The sequence below is a fragment of the Mytilus galloprovincialis genome, chromosome 6 (assembly GCF_965363235.1).
Source record: "Mytilus galloprovincialis chromosome 6, xbMytGall1.hap1.1, whole genome shotgun sequence".
Classification (NCBI taxonomy): Eukaryota; Metazoa; Mollusca; class Bivalvia; order Mytilida; family Mytilidae; genus Mytilus; species Mytilus galloprovincialis.
The window spans coordinates 87321163-87327162 of record NC_134843.1 but is presented as its reverse complement, the minus strand read 5'-3'; positions in this window follow the sequence as shown (position 1 = coordinate 87327162).

The following is a 6000-nucleotide window of genomic DNA, read 5'->3' as shown; positions in this document are numbered from 1 at the left end:
CATTGTCTTATACATTTTTTTTATATATGTGCATTAAAACAGTTCACTTATAGAACAATATTTACATTCAAAGTCAAAATATGACAGTAAAAACAGTATATATAAAAAGCAACACAGTGATTATATTATGATATGATAATTGTTTCCATAACTTGACCTTCAAAATGACTTGAAGTGAATTTGTAAAGGCTTGTCCAGAAGAATAATCAACAGTTTTTTCCAACTTAAGAGACTAGATTCTATATATAATTTATTTCCTTTTGAGCATTTAACAACTATCTGTCAAAGTAATTGTCATATTTGTTTCTTTTCTATTCATGGTATACTGAGTTACAGTCCATAGTATCTCTGTGTTAAAGTTAATTCATATCAGTTCTGGTGGATTTGCTTTAATGCAAGATTCAAGAGTTTACTCCATACATTTATTAATTGTTGTATGATGTTAATATAACAACAAATGAAACAATCTATATATAATTCTTATTTTCTTCAGCAGTTAGTTTACTGAATTTACTTTCATTGGCTTATTATAAACCAGTCATTAAATATTCTCAAATTTCCGCTCTATTAAGCAAATGTTCATAAATTTCTGCTCTATTAAGCAAATGTTCACAAATTTCTGCTCTATTAAGCAAATGTTCACAAATTTCTGCTCTATTAAGCAAATGTTCACAAATTTCTGCTCTATTAAGCAAATGTCACTAATTTCTGCTCTATTAAGCAAATGTTCACAAATTCTTCTCTAATAGGCAAATGTCACTAATTTCTGCTCTAGCAAATGTCACTAATTTCTGCTCTATTAAGCAAATGTTCACAAATTCTTCTCTAATAGGCAAATGTTACAAATTTTTTCCCTATTAAGGAAATGTTTACAAATTTCTTCTCTATGAAGCAAATGTTTACTTGAATTGTTCATTAGTTTCTGTTTTATAAATGAATATTGGATGAGATAAATATAGATTAATTTGGCATTACAAAAAGTAAACTGTGCATACTTAATCATAATAAATGTTTAGTATATCATATATATATATATAGTGAACAAAAGTATTGTAAATTGTATCAAGTTATCTATATGAAAAATTACAATGAATATATGTACAGAACAGCAAGGATTTCAACATTCATCAACATTTTGATTATTTAATCATAGTTCATCAAACAGCCAGTTAACTTAAATAATTTTGTAGGAAGAGAAATGAGGCATGGAACTTGTGGTCTTCAAAACTCCCTTTTTACATCTATATTAAAGCAATGGCTTTTGATTGTATTCAAAAACAAATATTTCAAGAATTATATATATATATATATATATATTTATAACAAGTAAATATCAGGAGTATTAACATGCAAAGTGCACACAACTCTCCACTGATACAATAAGCATTCAGGTACAGACCTTCTAAAATTCAAACTGACCATTATTCCGTGCGTTCATCGTGTATCGTGCGTGTTGCGTGCGTGCATCGTGCGTGTATCGTGCGTGTACCAATCGTGCGTTCATCATTCATCGTTCCGTGTATTTTCCGTGTAACGTGCGTGCATCGTGTATTCTTAATCGTGTATCGTGCGTGTATCGTGCGTGTATCGTGCGCTCATCAAACATTCATTCTTAACCGTGTATCGTGCGTGTATCGTGCATTCATCCATCATTCATTCTTAACCGTGTATCGTGCGTTCGTCAATCGTGTATAATTGTGTAGATCAGATAACGTGCATTTGTGAATATATAATATATATGTATCGGTTCCGACTTTAAATAAAATTTACAGTCATACTTATTTTCTTGTAGACTCTTAATTAACTTCATCGTACATAACGTTCATACAGATTCATGACTTTTTGTGTAAATATTTTATCATCTGTAAAGATTTTGTGGTTATTCGGTGAATCTTGGCTGGGACTGACACATTTTGATATAAGGATACATGTTGTACGTACAAACAATAATATGATATTGACATTTCTACGACAGAAGAGTTAAAATTGGAATTTCTATTCAACAGAGCGAAAATGGACTTAAAAATATACTGTTGGCCAACTGGTATTTGTTAAAAATATTCTGTCAATTAAAAACAAATGTGTTTCTGCAAAATTTAAATGTGGGGTAGCTCCACTAAAAAAATAGAAACTGGAAAGTATGAAAGAAAAGAAGTCCACGAGATGACATGTGTTGTAGTTCTACTATTGAAGATGAACTTCATGCCATTCTAAAATGCCCATTGTAGTATAATATTATACATTTTAATGAACATTTTAACCCGCGGCTATAATTATCAGATAGCGAAAATTTAATATTTTTATTTAATAACGGCAATGTTGCTGCTATAGTCGCCAAAAACACCAACAATATTTTATTGAAAAGAAACTATACAAATCCTTGGTTGTAAATCCTAGGTAGAATATAATTCTTCGCTTATTTGGCAAATTCCTATGCTACTAAGATATTTCGAAATATTTAAGTTTTGATAAATACAATTATAAATATCATTTTTGTCTTAGTTTCTGATGGTCACATGCACGTTATGTTATTTCATTGAGAAAATATATATACAAGATTGTCGGGTAAATGTGGATTGCGGATTAAAATGTTAAATGTCAAACATGAATTAACAAATTAAACTGAGGCGAATTAACACGAATATGTATATTCTCTTCAACAGTGTTTGAGATTCTCTGTTCTGAATTTCATTTAAACTAAGCTAAAATGTTTTGTGGAAAATTGAATAAAAATAAACATTACATGTATTTGAATGCATTATTTTAATTAAACAAATATAAGATCACGCAAATATATCATGTATTATTTTAAATTGAGTAACTTTTAAAACTTGAAATAGGATTTACAAGTTTAAGATGTAATCTTGTTTTTTTTTTTTTTTTTTATAAATTAGTTAAATATATGGTATTATCATAACAAGTCTTTACTTGAATGGAATAAACATGGAACACTTTCACGTATTCATTTTTCATTGTGTTCATGGTTGCCTATCAATGACACCGTTTTTAATGTATGTCTAAAAGATTATTATCCGAAAAATAATTCACAATAGTACGTTGTTACTGTCAAACTAGGTTGGTCCCCTCCGTAAAACATTCAGTATGCCTTCGGAACATACAAATATTAAGGTATTGTCAAGAATTTCAATAACGGCCGGGAAACAAACTATAGTTGTTAACCTTCTATGATTATTAAAGAATGACGGATGTTGGTTTTTTTCGGTACACTGCTAAAAAATCCTTAGTGCACTAAGGCTTTGACTATACAATGCCACTAAGGAATAAAAGGAGTGCTGTTATTTTTATATATCATGTTAGAGATTGATATTTAATGCATAAATTTCAAATTTTACAGAAAAATAATCATAAATAAACGAGATATTCAACATTATTTAGACACGTGCCGGTTTTTCTTTGATATGCCGAAAATCAATGAACCGTTTGACACGTGCCAAATAACACATATATATAGCAACTGATTAAACAATGACGATCTTTTTTATTTTAAGTGATTTAAAACAATTGTATCGAAAAGATTTATGCTGCAAATATTTAATTAATGTGTTGTTCTTATTTAAAATGATGAAAAGGACAAATAATTTTGCTGTTGTTTCATTTCGTTTGCAACAAAATTGTTTGCCATAGGAGCACGTACGACTTTGATGTGCGCCAACTTATATATAAGAGTGTGGTCAGCTTGTTAAAATGTTTATGTAAGATATACGGAGACAAAAGGAATATATATATTTATAAGTGTTTTGTTTTTATTTTAATTCCGACAAAGATGCGTGTAAATACAAATGGTTTCACAAAAAATATGAGTAAATTCCGAAAATTCATAAGAAACAACTATGTTAAGTTTCATGAAATGGATAAGCGGTTCTCAAGTTATAGAGTGACATGCGGACGGACGGACGCCGGACATTTGTATACCATAAAACGTCCCGTCAAAATGTTGACGGGCGTATAAAAAGGCGAAGTGCGCCCGTTTGTCAGAAAGAAATCTGATTTGTATGTTTTTGTCGAGTCTTCGACTTTAGTCGAAAAAGCGAGACTAAGCGATCCTACATTCCGTCGGCGTCTTTGAACTTTTAATGACCGTTTCTTAAACTATCCTGGATTTCTATTAAACTTGGACAGAAGCTTGTTAATAATCATAAGATAGTATCAAGAAGTTTTAAAACACTTATTAGATTGATAAATTGTCCTGGGTTTTTATCAAACTTGGACAGAAGCTTTTTTCAATCAAAAGATAGTATCAGCAGGAATATTTTATTGATTTATTTCCTAATTTTTTTAACAAATTGTCTGTTTAACATATTGTATGAGATAATTTATGAAATAATTACTGTGGTGTGTTCATTGCTCACTGTTGAAGGCCTTTGGGTGACTTATGGTGAAATCTTCTGTGTCATTTTATTTCTTGCGATGAGTTGTCTCATCCCCAATCATACCACATCTTTTTCTTGTTATTAAAACTTCAACACGTATTTTCAAAAACTTTAAGAACGATTGTACGAATATGTATTGAAACCTCGTAACCAGTTTCAACATGTTCATGTGTGGACAAGTATCATTTAAATATATAAATATTTAAAACACGTATTCAAAATGGTGATTAACTGGAAACAACAAAGTATTAATACCAGAATTTGTGAAAACGCTCCACGAACAACTCAAGCTGACGACTTTGGCGCAATGGAGTTCGATGGTTTATAAAACGCGGGATATCTTAATTAAAGTCTACATAAATTATGTGCAATTATTATGAGCAGTATATTTGTTTCAATGTCAGTATATAAAGCATTTTTTCTAATTTTTCTTTAGGGATGCACCCAGTTGCACCTTTTCATTTAAGATATATTTCCGTGACGTAACCTCGAAAGATTAGTCACATCACTAAAAACAATAAGGGAAATGAAACTTCTTCTCGCATGTTGCACTTTGGGTAATCGTTCTCTTCGACAAAATACTGCCTTGAACTCAATTTTGGTATAAATATAAAGCCAAAATTTGGTTCTGAAATGTATATTTTTGTAAACTCTAAAAGCTAGGTAGCATATCCCTTAATTGATATAGGCTCTTAAATTCGACAATGTTTAGAGACAGTGCTAGGGCTGTTAGCAAGTCAAGGTCGCAAAAATTCATTACCCGTTTAGAGATTTTCTGAAAATACAATGGCTTTTGCCTTATTCGAAACAAAAACATTAGCAAATATAACTGGTGGCCTTCGGCTGTCAATTGCTCTTTTCGGGTGGTTGTCTCTTTGACATATTCCCGATTTTCATTCTTAGTTTTAAAATAACTAAAAACTCTATTTAAAATTGTCAGTTCAAAATACATTTAAGAAGTCAGTGCGTTGATACATGATATATTCTACTGAATTTACTATATCCGTTATTATTACGTAATATATATATTATATAAGTCCTGTGTCCAGGTGGAAATAACGGGCCGTAATAACAATATGTGATTTGTATGTCAGGTGAAAGTGACAACGGGTGGTATGTATACTAAAATGTTTATCGTCTTCCATTATACATGAGGGTGTGAATGAGGGTTTATAGAAGGAAATTATAGACAAAAAAATAAAAAATATAAAAAAATAACCAGACAAAAAGAAAAGAAAATGATGAGGTACTAGAATATATGGAATAAAGAATGATCGGCAAAAGGTAAAACGAATTATAAAACAAATTGCCTAAAAATATAGAATACAGAAATACTGAATCCCCATTCAGATCCTCATGATCTGACATTTAAAGCTTTAGGACATTTATGGGGATGCGATACAGTTTTCAAATTAGACCGACAGTGATTTTTTTTACAAAATCAATTTGTACATGTGTATATGTGCTAAAAATTATATCTTCATGTGCTAAATTTAAAAGACAAATGGGTTTGAATTATTCGACATTTCCTTCATATTTCGGTTTGTTGGACATTTCTGTCCTTTGAGCAGACACCCTTAACATTTTATGTTTCAAAATATAAAGATAT